Source organism: Eptatretus burgeri, chromosome 9, assembly GCF_056783735.1.
Source record: "Eptatretus burgeri isolate ZD-2024b chromosome 9, Ebu_testis_v1, whole genome shotgun sequence".
Lineage (NCBI taxonomy): Eukaryota > Metazoa > Chordata > Myxini > Myxiniformes > Myxinidae > Eptatretus > Eptatretus burgeri.
Window position 1 is genome coordinate 14,540,716 of NC_140969.1, and position 21,498 is coordinate 14,562,213.

A 21,498-nucleotide genomic window follows, 5' to 3' on the forward strand; every position below is an offset into this window, starting at 1 on the left:
GATATTCAACGATTTATTTGCAGAAACGAGATCCTGCGTCATGTGCGAAAATTAACTATGCCTCAAACCCAGAGAGCACAAGACCTTTACGATTTTCAGAGGATGAATTGCTGGACAATCGGAAGGTGGAGTCAGCCAGAGTTAGATAATCAGGTGATTGTGCAATTCACCAGCGAAGGCAAGGAATCCACAGCTTCCTATTCTGGTCGATCTGGGCACCCAGAAAGGTATCTTGGAGCTGTCAAGGGATCCATTGAGAAAACTCCCCGTTTCAAGACAGCAGATGTTGCAGAGGAGTTCCAAGTTAGCTCAAGAACTGTTGTGCAGTAACTTCATCAAATGGACTACTATGGGAGAGCAGCTCAGAGAAAATGTCTTCTTCGACCAGTCAACATTCAAAGAAAGAAGTGGGCTGATGATGTGGCCAACAGACCCTTGGAGTTTTGGAAAATTGTTATTTTTTTCAGATGAGTCCCAATTTGTTCAGTTTTCTGACAGTGGACGCGTGGATCTGGAGACTTCCCAGTCAAGAGTTCTCTTTGAAACGATTGCAGCCAACTGTCAAACACAGTGGTTTTTCAGTGATGGCGTGTGGAGCAATCTGGAGTACTGGTCGGTCAGAGCTTGTGGAGTGGGCAGGCAATATCAACTCCACGAAACACACTTCTATCCTTGAGGAAGGACTTCTCCCTGCCTTCTCCACTGGTCAGATAGTCAAAAACAACACTGTTCATGGAAGATGGAGCTCCTTGCCACACTGCAAAAAGACCAAAGAATGGCAGGACAGAAATGGGATCAAGTGACTTCCATGGCCCAGTCAGTCTCCTCACGTGAATCCCATTGAACACCTCTGGGCTAAATTGGATCGAGCTGTGCAGAAAATGTCCAGAAACCAACATCATTGGCAGAATTGCAAAACCTTTTGCATGAGGCCTGGGTGGAAATCCCAGAAGAGAAAATTTCGGAACTCGTTAGTTCTTTGCTTGAAAGAGTAAAAGTGTTGAAATCTGCAAATGTCAAGTCCACTAAACACCAGTGTATGTATTGAAATGGATCAAATGTTCTTCAAATGTTCAAGAAATAGATTTGGAAAAAATCATGATGTCGATTCACTTCTGTCATGTCTTTCTATCGCAAGATATTTCAAATATGTATTGGGCCCAATATGTTCTCATGGATAAGGCATTACGTGGCGGAGGCATGCACTCTGCCAAGTGCCCTTCCAGTTTCTTTTGTAACACTGAACAACAAATTTCAAAAAATTTTTTTTACTGGAGATGTGTAAAGTGATTAAGACTAATTTGGGTACACTGATTTCAAAAATCATAACCGTTTTGCTGTATCACGTCAGGATTTTCAGGAACAGAAATATTCCCATTGCCTAGAAGTCAGGATTTCAATGAAATTTACATATGTCTTTAACATGTCTATTTCGTACAATTGTTGTTAACTTGTGTTATATTTCTTTCTTTCAGATAAAGATGAGTAGGCGTTCCTGTACCAATCATCCTGACAACTTCTGTTATGTCTGTGGTCGGTATACCAAAAAGATCAACAGCGAAGTATATCTACAGCAGTGAAAATGAAGGCCGCCTACTTTCACTACTTCGGGTGTAAGGTGGGGGACCAAGAACAGAGCTGGGCACCACACATCTGCTGCACAAGCTGTCACACAACCTTGACTCAGTGGTTGGTGGGCAAGCGCGCAAGCATGCCATTTGCGGTGCCCATGATATGGCGTGAGCCGCAGAATCATCATGATGATTGTTATTTCTGCTGCACAAGCATCGCCGGCTTCAACAAAAAGAATAAAGGTCACATCAAGTACGCTGACTGCGTCTCTGCTCGTAAACCTGTGCCTCATGATGACAAGAACCCCGTTCCAACACCTCCAGCTGATCAGAACATAGCTGTAAGCAGTGGTGAAGAGGATGGTGATGATGAACCTTTTGAACCCGACACTCAAGAATCACACCTTCTGAACCAGGGAGACTTAAATGATCTTGTAAGAGATCTCTCGCTGTCAAAGGCGAAGGCAGGGCTGCTTGGATCAAGGCTGCAGCAGTGGAATCTACTTGAACCTAACACCAAGATATCCTTGTTCAGAGCACGTCACAGAGACATGGCTGAGTTCTTTGAGATGGAAGACACGATGACATTCTGCAGTGACATCAACGGTCTGTTGAAAGAACTTGGGTGTGATCACGATCCTGCAGACTGGCGCCTCTTCATCGACTCGGGGAAGAACAGCTTGAAGGCTGTTTTGCTCCACAATGGCAACGAGAAACCATCAGTCCCACTGGCTCACGCGTTCGGCATGACAGAGACCTATGAGACTATGCGGCAGCTGCTTGATTCCATCAAGTACAATGACTTCAACTGGCACATCTGCGGAGACTTGAAAGTGGTGGCGCTGTTGTTAGGGCTGCAGTCAGGCTACACGAAATACATGTGCTTCCTTTGTCTCTGGGATAGCAGAGACGACAAGAATCACTGGACGAAGAAAGATTGGGAAGAGCGAAAAGAGCATGTACCTGGTCGAAACAACGTGAAGCATGTCGCCCTTGTCGACCCAGCCAAGGTTTTCCTTCCACCACTCCACATAAAGCTCGGCTTGATGAAAAGTTTTGTACGGGCAATGGATCTGAATGGGCGTGGGTTTTTATACCTCAAGGAAAAGTTTGGCAACACCTTGTCGGAGGCCAAGATCAAGGCTGGTGTCTTTGTTGGACCGCAAATCCGACAGATTATGAAGGACGAAACTTTTCCGACAACTCTAAACCCCAAAGAGCTGGCAGCGTGGAGGAGCTTCAAAGCTGTGACGGACAACTTCTTGGGGAACGAGCGCGCGGACAACTATGAAGAAATACTGCAGCAGCTGCTGGAGTCCTTCAGGAAACTTGGCTCCAGGATGTCCCTGAAAATCCATTTCCTACACCAGCACCTGAACTTCTTCCCCTGACAACTTGGGAGCAGTCTCGGACGAGCACGGCGAGCGATTCCACCAAGAGATTTCACTCATGGAGACGCGTTACCAAGGGCGGCACAACCCGAACATGATGGGCGATTTCTGCTGGTTCCTGCATCGTGAAACTGACACAGAGCAGCATAAACGCAAAGCCAAATGCCTAAAGCATTTTTAATTACATTCTAGTGGAGTTTTTCTGTAATTTCTATAATTTTGAAGCATTCATGATGAAATAAATGAATAAATGAATTTTTGTAAATTTCATTGAAATCCTGACTTCTAGGCAATGGGAATGTTTCTGTTCCTGAAAATCCTGACGTGATACAGCAAAACGGTTATGCTTTTTGAAATCAGCGTACCCAAATTAGTCTAAATCACTTTACACATCTCCAGTAAAAAATTTTTGTTGTTCAGTGTAATTAGAATGCCGTGAGAGAGCAGAGAAGTCCGTATTGAGGTGCTTCCTACACCTTAACATGGCGTGCATTTAAAACATGAGAATTCTCACGGATCATTTGTTGTGAATTCAAAACATATTTGAACGGTCGACAGGAAAGTACAGTATCTTCGAGGTCTTTGGGTGTTTTGGGTCCTGGAAACTTTTGGGACATTTGTATCCTCAGGGATTTTTTTGGACTGTTGGGTCCTCAGGGACTTTTGAGATTTTTGGGTCTTCCAGGACTTCAGGGGTCTTAATGGTCTTGGGGGTCTTGAAAGGTTTTCAAAGTTGGATGTGGTCTCAACAGTACAAAGGGTCAAAAGGGACATTCCAAAAGTGCGTAATTAATGAATCGATGTACAAAATTAATAGACAAAAAGTCGCCCCCCCCCCACACACACACACACACACACACTCACACACACACGCACACACGCACACACACACACACACACACACACACACACACACACACACACACACACACACACACTCACACACACACGCACACACACCTCTTCTATTGATCGTAGATTTACAGTGACGACCTTCACAGTATCATTGTGTGTGAAATCCTTCTCTCTTGCCTCTCCATCAAGCGACCTTTCGTGTTCTCTCACTGTCATGGTGGAATGAGTTGGCATCAATTAATTATTTATTTTAAACCAGACTCGATGCTGTAACGGTTGGAGTGTCCACTCTGAGTCTGGGAGATCAGCGGTTTGAACATCGGCTAAGTCATCCCAAAGACTCCAAAACACTCCCACTCCACAATATTCAAACTCCAACACACTCAATCAATCAAAACACACCAACTCGTGCAAATTACAAAACATCACCACACCACGAAAATTGGGACCTCACAAAGGGGGGTCCGAACAGCAGGTATCATCACTGTCCTCATTCGTCTGTTGAACCCAAGAAACTTGACTGAAGTATGGAGAATTTCTTATTGGGTTCACTTGTCGATGAGATCTCGTGGCACAATGGTAGTGCGTCTGACTCCAGATCAGAAGGTTGTGTGTTCAAATCATGTCGAGGTCATTTACTTTTGAAACTGTAATGTACTGAATGGAAGATGCTTAGCAGGCAGACACGATGCGGAGGAACAGTCGAGCCGGGCTGTGGTGCACAAGCACGAGCGCGAGCGTACTCTGCCCGTGGCTCTCCTTTATTGCGTATTAGCACACTCACGAGCCGGACAACTCCAGCATTACTACGACGCCTCAGGCGGCGCGCACACCTTATATCCCTTGCAGATACGATGACCACTCCGACCACTCCCACACCACCATGCCCTTCCCCGTAGGCCCGCAGACTCCACCACAGAAACCAACGGGTCGTTTGGGTTTTGGCTCCTTGGTTGGAAAAGAGAGACACCGTCATCTTTGAAACCTCATCATCACTTCCACCACAGAAGTTGAAGGAGGTTGTGTTTTCACCCCTCTGTGTGTGTTTGTCTGTTTGTGTGAAGGATATTTCAAAAAGTATCGGACGGATTCGGAAGAAACTTTGTGGACAGGTTTGGAATATGACAAGGACTAACACATTCGATTTCGGTAAAGATCCGGAACCAGAATGTGATTTTTTTTTTCAGTGATTCGTCACCATTGAGAGATCGGGCTAAAATGATATACAGCACAATATCTCAGAAAGTTGTGGACGAATTTGGACGAAACTTGGTGGACAGGTTCGGTGTGTCGCAAGGAAGAAATTATTCGATTTTGATGAATATCCGAATGCGAATCTGGATACGATAATTATCTAATTGTTAAAATGATCCTTCACGATTGAGGGATAGGGTCAAAAACGATAAAGTCTGCACAGATACATGACAAAAGTAAATAGACACCTTAAATCTATTCATTTAATCTGTATAAAGCAAGTTTTACTGAGTGATTTGGACTGATCTTCAACGATTTGTTTGCAGAAAGGAGATCCTGGGTCATGTGCGACAATTAACTTTGCCTCAAACCCACGGAGCACAAGACATTTACGATTTTCAGAGGATGAATTGTTGGACAATCGGAAGTGGAGTCAGCCAGCGTCAGATAATCAGGTGATTGTGCAATTCACCAGCGAATGCAAGGAATCCACAGCTTCCCATTCTGGTCGATCTGGGCCCTCAGAAAGGTGTCTTGGAGCTGTCAAGGGATCCATTGAGAAAACTCCCCGTTTCAAGACAGCAGATGTTGCAGAGGAGTTCCAAGTTAGCTCAAGAATTGTCGTGCAGTAACTTCATCAAATGGACTACTATGGGAGAGCAGCTCAGAGGAAATGTCTTCTTTGACCAGTCAATGTTCAAAGAACGAAGTGGGCTGATGATGTGACCAACAGACCCTTGGAGTTTTGGAAAACTGTCATTTTTTTCAGATGAGTCCCAATTTGCTCAGTTTTCTGACAGTGGACACGTGTGGATCTGGAGACTTCCTTGTCAAGAGTTCTCTTTGAACCGATTGCAGCCAACTGTCAAACACAGTGGTTTTTCAGTGATGGCGTGTGGAGCAATCTGGAGTCCTGGTCGGTCAGAGCTTGTGGAGTGGGTGTGCAACAGCAACTCCACGAAACACACTTCTATCCTTGAGGAAGGACTTCTCCCTGTCTTCTCCACTGGTCAGATAGTCAAAAACAACACTGTTCATGGAAGATGGAGCTCCTTGCCACACTGCAAAAAAGACCAAAGAATGGCAGGACAGAAATGGGATCAAGTGACTTCCATGGCCCAGTCAGTCTCCTGACGTGAATCTCATTGAACACCTCTGGGCTAAATTGGATCGAGCTGTGCAGAAAATGTCCAGAAACCAACATCATTGGCAGAATAGCAAAACCTTTTGCATGAGGCCTGGGTGGAAATCCCAGAAGAGAAAATTTCGGAACTCGTTCGTTCTTTGCTTGAAAGAGTAAAAGCGTTGAAATCTGCAAATGGCAATTCCACTAAACACCAGCGTATGTATTGATATGGATCAAATGTTCTTCAAATGTTCAAGAAATAAATTCGGAAAAAATCATGATGTCGATTCACTTCTGTCATGTCTCTCTATCGCAAGATATTTCAAATATGTGTTGGGCCCAATATGTTCTCATGGATAAGGCATTACGTGGCGGAGGCATGCACTCTGCCGAGTGCCCTTCCAGTTTCTTTTGTAATTAGAATGCCGTGAGAGAGCAGAAAAGTCCGTATTGAGTTGCTTTCTCCACCTTATCATGGCGTGCGTTGAAAACATGGGAATTCTCACGGATTATTTGTTATGCATTCAAAAAAAAATTGAACGGTCTACAGGAATGTACAGTATCTTCGAGGTCTTTGGGTGTTTTGGGTCCTGGAAACTTTTGGGACGTTTGTGTGCTCAGGGATTTTTTTGGACTTATAGGTCCTCAGGGACTGTTGAGATTTTTGGGTCTTCCAGGACTTCAAGGTCTTAAGGTGTCTTAATGGTCTTGGGGGTCTTAAAAGGTTTTAAAAGTTGGAAGTGGTCTCAACAGTACAAAGGGTCAAAAGGGACATTCCTAAAGTGCGTAATTAATGAATAGATGTACATAATTAAGAGACAAAAAGTCGACCACACACACACACACACACACACACACACACACACACACACACACACACACACACACACACGCACACACACACACACACACACACACACACACACACACACACGCACGCACGCACGCACGCATACACACACACACACCTCATCTAATGATAGTAGATTTACAGTGACGACCTTCACAGTATCATTGTGTGTGAAATCCTTCTCTCTTGCCTCTCCATCAAGCGAGCTTTCGTGTTCTCTCACTGTCATGGTGGAATGAGTTGGCATCAATTATTTATTTTTATTTTAAACCAGACTCGATGCTGTAACGGTTGGAGTGTCCACTCTGAGTCTGGGAGATCAGCGGTTTGAACATCGGCTGAGTCATCCCAAAGACTCCAAAACACTCCCACTCCAAAATATTCAAACTCCAACACACTCAAACAATGAAAACACACCAACTCGTGCAAATTACAAAACATCACCACACCACGAAAATTGGGACCTCACAAAGGGGGGTCCGAACAGCAGGTATCATCACTGTCCTCATTCGTCTGTTGAACCCAAGAAACTTGACTGAAGTATGGAGAATTTATTATTGGGTTCACTTGCAGATGAGATCTCGTGGCACAATGGTAGCGCGTCTGACTCCAGATCAGAAGGTTGCGTGTTCAAATCACGTCGAGATCATTTCTTTTTAAACCAACGGGTCGTTTGGGTTTTGGCTCCTTCGGGGGAAAAGAGAGACACCGTCATCTTTGAAATCTCATCATCACTTCCACCACAGAAGGTGAAGGAGGTTGTGTTTTCACCCCGTTGTGTGTGTTTGTCTGTTTGTGTGAAGGATATCTCAAAAAGTTTGGGACGGATTCGGATGAAACTTTGTGGACAGGTTCGGAACATGACAAGGACTAACTGGTCCGATTTCGGTGAAGATCCAGAACCAGAATGTGATATTTTTTTCAGTAATTCTTCACCATCGAGAGATTGGGCTACAAATGATATACAGCACAATATCTCAGAAAGTTGTGGACGAATTCGGACGAAACTTGGTGGACAGGTTCGTGTGTCGCAAGGAAGAAATTATTCGATTTTGATGAATATCCGAATCCGAATCTGGATACGATAATTATTTCATTGTTAAAATGATCCTTCACGATTGAGGGATAGGGTCAAAAACAATAAAGTCCTGCACAGATACATGACAAAAGTAAATAGACACCTTAAATCTATTCATTAACCTCCGCCATCTTCGAAGATGGACGGAGGTTACTGTTTTCACCCCTTTCTGTTTGTTACTTCCGAAATCGAAAGATTTCGTCAGTATATTGATGACTTCCGTTTCTGTTTGTTTGTTTGTTTGTTTGTTTGTAGGCACGATAACTCGAGAATGCAAGAAGCTACCAATGTCAAATTACACCACGTGATTCAGGAGGGTGATGGCTCGTGCTGGTTCGATTTTGGTCGAAATCGGTCAAAGGTCAAAGTGAGGTCTAATATTCGATTTTTGATGGTTTGGTACAGATAACTCGAGAACGGAAGAAGCTACCAATGTCAAATTACACCACGTGATTCAGGAGGGTTATGGCTCGTGCTCGTTAGATTTTGGTCAAAATCGGTCAAAGGTCAAGGTCACAGTGAGGTCAACCATCCAAAAAATGATAGCTCGAGAAAGGAAGAAGCTACCAATGTCAAATTACACCACGTGATTCAGGAGGGTGGTGGCTAGCGCTGATTAGATTTTGGTCAAAATCGGTCAAAGGTCAAGGTCACAGTGAGGTCAAACATCCAAAACATTCGATTTTTGATGGTTTGGTGCAGAATCATCGTAGAAACTTCTGGTTTGCGTCGCGACCTTCTCGAGAGACAGCTTTTATTAGACAAGGTCAGAGGTCAAGTTGACGATTTTGTAAGTACCAGTCGATGACTGCTTGTTTGTTATCTTGCCAAAACGAAGTTTTTGCAAGATATGTGAGTCAGCTTGTATGTTTTTTGCTTTTTTTTTTTGTTTGTAATCACGTATGAAAAATTCTGCAGAGCACAGTTATCATTGGAAATTTTTGTAACTTGGCATATCAGAGGCCTATAGAGGTCCCTTTCAGCGCACAAAATTTTGAAGGTCAAGGTCAAAGGTCAAGGTCACTTTGTCGCAAATCAGGGGAGTCGACGAAACCCTTATTTTTTGAGTAATTTTGATCGGATCTTCTTCAAACTTAATGGGAATATAGGTCATGGTCTGGCGCTCAGCTGATTAAATTTTCTTTTTTTTTTGTATACCTTGGTCGAGGCTCGTATGAGAGCTAACACAACTCACAGCAAGGAGGCATGAGATAAGGGGGGTGGGAGTGGAAGGGACAAAACAGTGGGGAACAGACACATTAGGTGAACTGTGGAAGGGAGAGGGATGGGGATGGGACGGGGAACATGGCGAAGAGAAGATGGACATTTCAGGGACTTTAAGAAAGGAAAGCAGGAGAAATGAAGGAAGTGGGCTTGGGTGGATTATCGGGGGTAGAAAAGATCGAGGATTTGGATGGGGAAAGATAAGAGGTGGTGGTGAACAGCTGTTTTGAAAGCCTGGAGGGAAGAATGGGAAAGAATAGAGTGAGGAAGTTTATTCCAAAGGCGGGAAAAAAGAGGAATGAAAGAGTGAAGATGAGCAGTGATTCGTGAATTTGGTAGTTTTACCAGAAGGGGGTTGTTGGCGGACCTTGAGCGCCCTGTGGAAATGTGGTGGGGACAAATCGCAGAGAGAGCAGGGGGGGGCAAGGCTGGAGAGGAGTCGGTAGAAGACAGAAAGACCACCGACCAACCTGCGGTGATTGAGTGAGAGGCCCAAAGACTCAGCTTCATTGCGGGAGATGCCGATGATCTTAAATGCCCTGGTTTCGACAGCGTGAAGCCGAGAAAGGTGGGAGGCAGGAGCACCAGCCCAGAGGGGAGAGCAGTACTCCATCAGGCTACGGACAAAAGCTTTGTAAGTGGTCAGGAGCTCAAGAGGGCCGAGGAAGGACTTAGCACGACGGAGGATTCCCAGTCGGCGACTGGCTTTTGAGGCGAGGCTGGAAATGTGACTTTCCCAGGAAAGGTCATGGCAGATAGTGAGACCTAGAAGCTTGAAAGAAAAGACTTCTTCCAGAGGATTGTTGAGACAGTGGATGGGGGGGTGGGGGTTTGTAAACGGTCCTTTCAAAGAGACATCGTGAGAGTGTGAGATTTGTCTGGATTGAAAGACATGTTCCACATGTTGGACCAGTTTGTGATTTTATCCAGATCTGCAGTGAGCGAAGAAGCTGCTGCTTGCCGGTCTGAGGGATGACAGATGGTACGGCAGAGGGTTGAGTCGTCGGCAAAGAGAAATAGAGGATTTTCCAGAGAGTCCTAGAGATCATTGATGAAAACCAGAAAAAGAACAGGGCCCAGAACGCTACCTTGAGGAACTCCAGCCTGCACAGGAAGAGGGGATGAAAGAACTCCATTTAGGGCCACATGTTGACTGCGACAGGAGAGGAAGTCTGCGAGCCATGAGTGGAGATGGCCTTGAATACCATGGGAAGAGAGTTTGGTGAGTCGGGCAGGGTGCCAGACTGTGTCAAAAGCACGTGATATGTCCAGGGATATGGCTCGGATTTCCTGTCTGGCATTGAGGACCTCCATCCATTGCTGGCAGAGCAGAAGCAGCATATCCAGGGTAGAGTGTCCTGGTCTGAAACCAAATTGATGATTGGAAATCAAGCCATTGGAGAAGAGGAAGGATTTCATGTCTGAAGCGATGATGGATTCCATCAACTTGCTGATGATTGGGAGAAGGCTGATTGGTCTGTAGTTACAGGGATCTGTTTTTGCACCTTTTTTATGCAGGGCAGTGATGTTAGCAGATTTCCAAGCAGATGGCAGATGACCTTGGGCAAATGAGAGGGTGAATAGAACAGAGAGAGGGTGAGCAAGAGCAGAAGAGCAGGCTTTGAGGACACGTGGGCTGATGCCGTCTGGACCGGTTGCAGAATCTGACTCGAGGTTTGAAAGCAAGCTCTCCACCTTGTCAGGAGAAAAGGATACAGAGTCCAGGGACAGTTGGGTGCGACTGGGTAAAGTGGGTAGAGAGAGTGATGGGTTTAGGATACAAGATTTGGCTGCAAACACCGAGTTTAGACATTCAGCTTTGTCATGTGTGGAATCAGCAGTGCGGCCATTTGAGGTAAGGGAGGGGATGGAGGGGGAACATACACCAGAAACAGATTTGATTAAACGCCACCAGGATTTTGAGGAGGGAGAGAGGTTTGAGAGTTCAGACTTGAGATGAGAAAGATGTTGTTTTCTGGCTCTCCTGAGGGTAGATACACACTTGTTCCGAGCTTTGTGGAAAGAACTGAGATTGCCCTCAGTTGGGTTTGCTTTCCATGAGGCAAAGGCAAGTTGTTTCAGGACAACTGCCTCGCCACAAGCTTCAGTAAACCAAGGGCGGGAGGAAGGGTAAGACAACTGAACACGAGAGGGGATAAATCTGTGCATGAGGGAGAGCAAGTTTCTTTGAAAGAATTCCCAGGATGAGTTGATGTTTGAGAAAGTAGTGAGAGGAGACCAGTCTGTAAGTTTGATGGCTGCTCGGAGACCCTGCCAGTCGGCTTGAGTGAAATGCCAGACTCGACGGCGGTGAGGTGGTTCTCTGATAACAGCCAGAGAGATGTCCACTTTGACAAGGACGTGGTCAGAAGAACCAATTGGAGCGAAGGAAGAGCAGCAGATATTGTCAGGAAAATTTGTCAAAAACAGATCCAGAAGAGATGGAGTACCATTGGTTGAGATCCGGGTCGGAAAGTTGACCGATTGAGTCAGTCCCAATGAGTCGCAGAAAGCTTTTGCTGAGGTGCCATGGCAGGTGAGAGAGGTACCCACACCTAGCCAACTGGCGTGATGACAATTGAAGTCACCACATAAGAGGAAGAGAGAGTTTGGATGAGAAGATAGAAGATGGTCCATGTTTTCGGATAGTGAGGTGTAGATGGAGTCATCACTGTTCGGTGGACGGTACAGTACACATATAAACATGAGGTGGGAGTGGAGGGGAAGCCGAAGCCAGAGGTGTTCCTGGGGGTGTGGGGGAGTGAGAGCAGTGCATGGAGAGTGAGGAATGGAGTCTTTGATGAAGAGATCAACACCTCCACCAGGACGAGGCTCAGGTCTGTCATACCGTAAGAGGGAGTAACCAGGGAGAGATACTTGGGAGTCAGACACGTCTTGGGAGAGGAAAGTTTCTGTTAGGCAGATAATGTCTGGTTTGTCATGTCTGGTTTTGGTGGCGATTGGACTTGACCTTCATGGTTAATGCCTCAGTTCAAACATATTTGACCTCAAGGTCAAATTTTCAAGTTTTAGGAACCATGTCGTGTAGTACCTCAAATTGAACACCTCGATGAGTGCTTTCTAGATATGTCAAGCTTGAGACATTATGACGTCATTTGGTGATGTTATGAGGCAAAAGCATATTTTTCATGGTTACTCTGTAGAACGATTCTCATCGGAATCTCTCGTAAGCAGATATTCCTCAAGGAGTCGCTCCTGGTGGATAGCAGCTCTGTTCACCTCAGTGTGACCTTAAAGAAGTCACACGTCGTCACCTTTTGGCAAGATACGGGTCAACCTGCGGGTGACATTGGTTTATTTTTTGTATGTTTGTGAACAGTATCACGGAAAAACTCCTCGACGGATTTCGACGAAACTTGGTGGGGGTGGTTAGGGATGGTCCAAGGATCATGACATTAAATTTTGGACTTGGTCCCCCCGCCCCCAAAAAAAAATTGTTGGAGAATTTTTTTTTTTTGCATTTCTACATGTTTTAAGTGATTTCCACCCCCCCCCCCGAAATTTTTTTTTTTTACCCCTTCCCCAAAAAAAAAATCGAGAATTTTTTTTTTTTGCATTTCTTCATGTTTTTAGTGATTTCCAACCCCCCAAAAAAAATTGTTACGCCCCCCCAAAAATTGAGAGAATTTTTTTTGCATTTCTACATGTTTTGAGTGATTTCCAAACCCCCCAAAAAATTGTTTCCCCTCCCCCAAAAAACAGAGAATTTTTTTTGCATTTCTACATGTTTTAAGTGATTTCCAACCCCCCCCAAAAATAATTGTTTCCCCCCAAATTTTTTTAGAGAAATATAATTTTGTTTTTGCATTTCCACATATTTTAAGTGATTTCCAACCCCCCACAAAAAATTGTTTGAGAATTTTTTTTTTTGCATCTCTACATGTTTTGAGTGATTTCCAACCTCCCCCCAAAAAATAGTTACCCCCCCCAAAAAAATGGAGAATTTTTTTTTGCATTTCTACATATTTTAAGTGATTTCCAACCCCCCCCAAAAAATTGTTAAAGAAATTTTTTTTTTGCATTTCTAAATGTTTTGAGTGATTTCCAACCTCCCCCAAAAAAAATTGTTACCCCTCCCCCAAAAAAAAATAGAGAATTTTTTTTTTGCATTTCTACATGTTTTAAATGATCTCCAACCCCCCCCCCCCAAAAAAAAAATGTTGGAGAAAAGAACGATAATTGTCAGCACTGTTGACATCATATTTAATGAAGAAGATATAAGGTTTACTTGAGTGACCCAGCAGTATTGGCGGCGGAGGTTTTGCACTCTCCTGAGTGCTCCCCCTCCAGTTTAATCTGCATAAAGCAAGTTTTACTGAGTGATTTGGACTGATATTCAACGATTTATTTGCAGAAAGGAGATCCTGGGTCATGTGCGACAATTAACTATGCCTCAAACTCAGGGAGCACAAGACCTTTACGATTTTCAGTGGATGAATTGTTGGACAATCGGAAGGTGGAGTCAGCCAGCGTCAGATAATCAGGTGATTGTGCAATTCACCAGCGAAGGCAAGGAATCCACAGCTTCCCATTCTGGTCGATCTGGGCCCTCAGAAAGGTGTCTTGGAGCTGTCAAGTGATCGGTTGAGAAAACTCCCCGTTTCAAGACAGCAGATGTTGCAGAGGAGTTCCAAGTTAGCTCAAGAACTGTCATGCAGTAACTTCATCAAATGGACTACTATGGGAGAGCAGCTCAGAGAAAATGTCTTCTTCGACCAGTCAACGTTCAAAGAACGAAGTGGGCTGATGATGTGGCCAACAGACCCTTGGAGTTTTGGAAAATTGTCATTTTTTTCAGATGAGTCCCAATTTGCTCAATTTTCTGGCAGTGGACACGTGTGGATCTGGAGACTTCCTTGTCAAGAGTTCTCTTTGAACCGATTGCAGCCAACTGTCAAACACAGTGGTTTTTCAGTGATGGCGTGTGGAGCAATCTGGAGTCCTGGTCGGTCAGAGCTTGTGGAGTGGGTGGGCAACAGCAACTCCACGAAACACACTTCTATCCTTGAGGAAGGACTTCTCCCTGTCTTCTCCACTGGTCAGATAGTCAAAAACAACACTGTCCATGGAAGATGGAGCTCCTTGCCACACTGCAAAAAAGACCAAAGAATGGCAGGACAGAAATGGGATCAAGTGACTTCCATGGCCCAGTCAGTCTCCTGACGTGAATCCCATTGAACACCTCTGGGCTAAATTGGATCGAGCTGTGCAGAAAATGTCCAGAAACCAACATCATTGGCAGAATTGCAAAACCTTTTGCATGAGGCCTGGGTGGAAATCCCAGAAGAGAAAATTTCGGAACTCGTTAGTTCTTTGCTTGAAAGAGTAAAAGTGTTGAAATCTGCAAATGGCAATTCCACTAAACACCAGCGTATGTATTGAAATGGATCAAATGTTCTTCAAATGTTCAAGAAATAAATTCGGAAAAAATCATGATGTCGATTCACTTCTGTCATGTCTCTCTATCGCAAGATATTTCAAATATGTGTTGGGCCCAATATGTTCTCATGGATCAGGCATTACGTGGCGGAGGCATGCACTCTGCCGAGTGCCCTTCCAGTTTCTTTTGTAATTAGAATGCCGTGAGAGAGCAGAAAAGTCCGTATTGAGTTGCTTCCTACACCTTAACATGGCGTGCGTTTAAAACATGGGAATTCTCACAGATTATTTGTTGTGCATTCAAAAAATATTTGAACGGTCGACAGGAATGTACAGTATCTTCGAGGTCTTTGGGTGTTTTGGGTTCTGGAAACTTTTGGGACGTTTGTGTGCTCAGGGATTTTTTGGGACTTTTGGGTCCTCAAGGCCTTTTGAGATTTTTGGGTCTTCCAGGACTTCAGGGTCTTAATGGTCTTGGGGGTCTTAATAGGTTTTCAAAGTTGGAAGTGGTCTCAACAGTACAAAGGGTCAAAAGGGACATTCCAAAAGTGCTTAATTAATGAATAGATGTACAAAATTAAGAGGCAAAAAGTCGACCACACACACACACACACACACACACACACACACACACACACACACACACACACACACACACACACACACACACACACACACACACACACACACACACACACACACACCTCATCTAATGATAGTAGATTTACAGTGATGACCTTCACAGTATCATTGTGTGTGAAATCCTTCTCTCTTGCCTCTCCATCAAGCGAGCTTTCGTGTTCTCTCACTGTCATGGTGGAATGAGTTGGCATCAATTATTTATTTTTATTTTAAACCAGACTCGATGCTGTAACGGTTGGAGTGTCCACTCTGAGTCTGGGAGATCAGCGGTTTGAACATCGGCTGAGTCATCCCAAAGACTCCAAAACACTCCCACTCCAAAATATTCAAACTCCAACACACTCAAACAATCAAAACACACCAACTCGTGCAAATTACAAAACATCACCACACCACGAAAATTGGGACCTCACAAAGGGGGGTCCGAACAGCAGGTATCATCACTGTCCTCATTCGTCTGTTGAACCCAAGAAACTTGACTGAAGTATGGAGAATTTATTATTGGGTTTACTTGCAGATAAGATCTCGTGGCACAATGGTAGCGCGTCTGACTCCAGATCAGAAGGTTGCGTGTTCAAATCACGTCGAGATCATTTACTTTTTAAACCAACGGGTCGTTTGGGTTTTGGCTCCTTCGGGGGAAAAGAGAGACACCGTCATCTTTGAAATCTCATCATCACTTCCACCACAGAAGGTGAAGGAGGTTGTGTTTTCACCCCTTTGTGTGTGTTTGTCTGTTTGTGTGAAGGATATCTCAAAAAGTTTGGGACGGATTCGGATGAAACTTTGTGGACAGGTTCGGAACATGACAAGGACTAACTGGTCCGATTTCGGTGAAGATCCAGAACCAGAATGTGATATTTTTTTCAGTGATTCTTCACCATCGAGAGATTGGGGTACAAATGATATACAGCACAATATCTCAGAAAGTTGTGGACGAATTCGGACGAAACTTGGTGGACAGGTTCGTGTGTCGCAAGGAAGAAATTATTCGATTTTGATGAATATCCGAATCCGAATCTGGATACGATAATTATTTCATTGTTAAAATGATCCTTCACGATTGAGGGATAGGGTCAAAAACAATAAAGTCCTGCACAGATACATGACAAAAGTAAATAGACACCTTAAATCTATTCATTAACCTCCGCCATCTTCGAAGATGGACGGAGGTTACTGTTTTCACCCCTTTCTGTTTGTTACTTCCGAAATCGAAAGATTTCGTCAGTATATTGATGACTTCTGTTTCTGTTTGTTTGTTTGTTTGTTTGTTTGTAGGCATGATAACTCGAGAATGCAAGAAGCTACCAATGTAAAATTACACCACGTGATTCAGGAGGGTGATGGCTCGTGCTGGTTCGATTTTGGTCGAAATCGGTCAAAGGTCAAAGTGAGGTCTAATATTCGATTTTTGATGGTTTGGTACAGATAACTCGAGAACAGAAGAAGCTACCAATGTCAAACTACACCACGTGATTCAGGAGGGTTATGGCTCGTGCTCTTTAGATTTTGGTCAAAATCGGTCAAAGGTCAAGGTCACAGTGAGGTCAAACATCCAAAAAATGATAGCTCGAGAAAGGAAGAAGCTACCAATGTCAAATTACACCACGTGATTCAGGAGGGTGGTGGTCAGCGCTGATTAGATTTTGGTCAAAATCGGTCAAAGGTCAAGGTCACAGTGAGGTCAAACATCCAAAACATTCGATTTTTGATGGTTTGGTGCAGAATCATCGTAGAAACTTCTGGTTTGCGTCGCGACCTTCTCGAGAGACAGCTTTTATTAGACAAGGTCAGAGGTCAAGTTGACGATTTTGTAAGTACCAGTCGATGACTGCTTGTTTGTTATCTTGCCAAAACGAAGTTTTTGCAAGATATGTGAGTCAGCTTGTATGTTTTTTGCTTTTTTTTTGTTTGTAATCACGCATGAAAAATTCTGCAGAGCACAGTTATCATTGGAAATTTTTGTAACTTCGCATATCAGAGGCCTATAGAGGTCCCTTTCAGCGCACAAAATTTTGAAGGTCAAGGTCAAAGGTCAAGGTCACTTTGTCGCAAATCAGGGGAGTCGACGGAACCCTTATTTTTGAGTAATTTTGATCGGATCGTCTTCAAACTTTATGGGAATATTGTTCATGGTCTGGCGCTCAGCTGATTAATTTTTGGTTGCGATTGGCCTTGACCTTCTTATGTTTTCTTTTTTATTGGTCTGCAATCACATATAAATCACTCTGCAGAGCATAGTTATCATTGGAAATTTTTGTAACTTCGCATATCAGAGGCCTATAGAGGTCCCTTTCAGCGCATAAAATTTTGAAGGTCAAGGTCAAAGGTCAAGGTCACTTTGTCGCAAATCAGGGGAATCGACGAAACCCTTATTTTTTGAGTAATTTTGATCGGATCGTCTTCAAACTTCATGGGAATATTGTTCATGGTCTGGCGCTCAGCTGATTAATTTTTGGTTGCGATTGGCCTTGACCTTCTTATGTTTTCTTTTTTTTTGGTCTGTAATCACATATAAATCACTCTGCAGAGCACAGTTATCATTGGAAATTTTTGTAACTTCGCATATCAGAGGCCTATAGAGGTCCCTTTCAGCGCATAAAACTTTGAAGGTCAAGGTCAAAGGTCAAGGTCACTTTGTCGCAAATCAGGGGAATCGACGAAACCCTTATTTTTTGAGTAATTTTGATCGAATCGTCTTCAAACTTCATGGGAATATAGTTCATGGGCTAGCGCTCAGTTGATTAAATTTTGGTGGCGATTGGCCTTGACCTTCATGGTTAGCGCCTGAGGTCAAACATATTTGACCCCAAGGTCAACTTTTCAAGTTTTCGCAACCATATCATGTAGGACCTCAAATTGAACACCTCGATGAGTGCTTTCTAGATATGTCAAGCTTGAGACACGATGACGTCATTTGGTGACATTATGAGGCAAAAGCATATTTTTCATGGTTACTCTGTAGAACGATTCTCATCGGAATCTCTCGTAAGCAGATATTCCTTAAGGAGTCGCTCCTGGTGGATAGCAGCTCTGTTCACCTCAGTTTGACCTTTAAGAAGTCACACGTCGTCACCTTTTGGCAAGATACGGGTCAACCTGCGGGTGACACTGGTTTATTTTTTGTATGTTTGTGAACAGTATTACGGAAAAACTCCTCGACGGATTTCGACAAAACTTGGTGGGGGGGTTAGGTATGGTCGAAGGATCATGCCATTAAATTTTGGACTTGGTCCCCCCCCCCAAAAAAAATTGTTAGAGAAAAAAAAATTATTTATTTTTTTTGCATTTCTGTATGTTTTTGGTGATTTCCAACCACCCCCAAAAAAATTGTTACGCCCCCCCCCAAAAATTGTTCAAGAATTATTTTTTTTGCATTTCCACATGTTTTAAATGATTTCCAACCTCCCCCCAAAAAAATTGTTTGAGAATTTTTTTTTCTTCATTTCTACATGTTTTGAGTGATTTCCAACCGCCCCCCAAAAAATTGTGACCCCCCCAAAAAAATTGAGAATTTTTTTTTGCATTTCCACATGTTTTAAATGATTTCCAACCCTCCCCAAAAAAATTACCCCCTCCCAAAAAAAGGGATTTTTTTTTTGCATTTCTACATGTTCTAAGTGATTTCCAACCCACTCTCCCCAAAAAAAAAAATAGAGAATTTTTTTTGCATTTCTACAGATTTTTAGTGATTTCCAACCCCCCCCCCCCCCGCCACAAAAAAATTGTGAAAGAAAAATTTTTTTTTGCATCTATACATGTTTTAAGTGATTTCCAACCCCCCCCCCCCCCAAAAAAAAAATTTTGGAGAAAAGAACGATAACTCTGTCAGCACTGTTGACATCATATTTAATGAAGAAGATATAAGGTTTACTTGAGTGACCGAGCAGTATTGGGGGCAGAGGTTTTGCACTCTCCCGAGTGCTCCCCGTCTGGTTTAATCAGTATAAAGCAAGTTTTACTGAGTGATTTGGACTGATATTCAACGATTTATTTGCAGAAACGAGATCCTGCGTCATGTGCGAAAATTAACTATGCCTCAAACCCAGAGAGCACAAGACCTTTACGATTTTCAGAGGATGAATTGCTGGACAATCGGAAGGTGGAGTCAGATCATCAGGTGATTGTGCAATTCACCAGCGAAGGCAAGGAATCCACAGCTTCCCATTCTGGTCGATCTGGGCACTCAGAAAGGTATCTTGGAGCTGTCAAGGGATCCATTGAGAAAACTCCCTGTTTCATGACAGCAGATGTTGCAGAGGAGTTCCAAGTTAGCTCAAGAACTGTCGTGCAGTAACTTCATCAAATGGACTACTATGGGAGAGCAGCTCAGAGAAAATGTCTTCTTCGACCAGTCAACATTCAAAGAACGAAGTGGGCTGATGATGTGGCCAACAGACCCTTGGAGTTTTGGAAAACTGTCATTTTTTTCAGATGAGTCCCAATTTGCTCAGTTTTCTGACAGTGGACACGTGTGGATCTGGAGACTTCCCAGTCAAGAGTTCTCTTTGAAACGATTGCAGCCAACTGTCAAACACAGTGGTTTTTCAGTGATGGCGTGTGGAGCAATCTGGAGTACTGGTCGGTCAGAGCTTGTGGAGTGGGCAGGCAATATCAACTCCACGAAACACACTTCTATCCTTGAGGAAGGACTTCTCCCTGCCTTCTCCACTGGTCAGATAGTCAAAAACAACACTGTTCCTGGAAGATGGAGCTCCTTGCCACACTGCAAAAAAGACCAAAGAATGGCAGGACAAAAATGGGATCAAGTGACTTCCATGGCCCAGTCAGTCTCCTCACGTGAATCCCATTGAACACCTCTGGGCTAAATTGGATCGAGCTGTGCAGAAAATGTCCAGAAACCAACATCATTGGCAGAATTGCAAAACCTTTTGCATGAGGCCTGGGTGGAAATCCCAGAAGAGAAAATTTCGGAACTCGTTAGTTCTTTGCTTGAAAGAGTAAAAGTGTTGAAATCTGCAAATGTCAAGTCCACTAAACACCAGTGTATGTATTGAAATGGATCAAATGTTCTTCAACTGTTCAAGAAATAGATTTGGAAAAAATCATGATGTCGATTCACTTCTGTCATGTCTTTCTATCGCAAGATATTTCAAATATGTATTGGGCCCAATATGTTCTCATGGATCAGGCATTACGTGGCGGAGGCATGCACTCTGCCGAGTGCCCTTCCAGTTTCTTTTGTAATTAGAATGCCGTGAGAGAGCAGAGAAGTCCGTATTGAGTTGCTTCCTACACCTTAACATGGCGTGCGTTTAAAACATGAGAATTCTCACGGATCATTTGTTGTGCATTCAAAACATATTTGAACGGTCGACAGGAATGTACAGTATCTTCGAGGTCTTTGGGTGTTTTGGGTCCTGGAAACTTTTGGGACATTTGTATCCTCAGGGATTTTTTTGGACTGTTGGGTCCTCAGGGACTTTTGAGATTTTTGGGTCTTCCTGGATTTCAGGGTCTTAATGGTCTTGGGGGTCTTAAAAGGTTTTCAAAGTTGGAAGTGGTCTCAACAGTACAAAGGGTCAAAAGGGACATTCCAAAAGTGCGTAATTAATGAATAGATGTACATAATTAAGAGACAAAAAGTCGCCCCCCCCCACACACACTCACACACACACACACACACACACACACACACACACACACACACACACACACACACACACACACACACACACACACACACACACCTCATCTAATGATAGTAGATTTACAGTGACGACCTTCACAGTATCATTGTGTGTGAAATCCTTCTCTCTTGCCTCTCCATCAAGCGAGCTTTCGTGTTCTCTCACTGTCATGGTGGAATGAGTTGGCATCAATTAATTATTTATTTTAAACCAGACTCGATGCTGTAACGGTTGGAGTGTCCACTCTGAGTCTGGGAGATCAGCGGTTTGAACATCGGCTGAGTCATCCCAAAGACTACAAAACACTCCCACTCCAAAATATTCAAACTCCAACACACTCAAACAATCAAAACACACCAACTCGTGCAAATTACAAAACATCACCACACCACGAAAATTGGGACCTCACAAATGGGGTCTGAACAGCAGGTATCATCACTGTCCTCATTCGTCTGTTGAACCCAAGAAACTTGACTGAAGTATGGAGAATTTATTATTATATTCACTTGTAGATGA

The 21,498-nt window shown here is 43.7% G+C and overlaps 3 non-coding genes across 3 annotated transcripts; all 3 read left to right on the forward strand.

Annotated features, from left to right (window-relative positions):
• Window positions 1–4,379: 4,379 nt before the first annotated feature.
• TRNAW-CCA (transfer RNA tryptophan (anticodon CCA)) lies at window positions 4,380–4,451 on the forward strand. Its single transcript has one exon. It is a non-coding gene; the product is annotated as a tRNA-Trp (tRNA).
• Window positions 4,452–7,564: 3,113 nt separating this feature from the next.
• Window positions 7,565–7,636, forward strand: TRNAW-CCA (transfer RNA tryptophan (anticodon CCA)). The gene has a single exon. It is a non-coding gene; the product is annotated as a tRNA-Trp (tRNA).
• Window positions 7,637–15,852: 8,216 nt separating this feature from the next.
• Window positions 15,853–15,924, forward strand: TRNAW-CCA (transfer RNA tryptophan (anticodon CCA)). The gene has a single exon. It is a non-coding gene; the product is annotated as a tRNA-Trp (tRNA).
• Window positions 15,925–21,498: the final 5,574 nt, after the last annotated feature.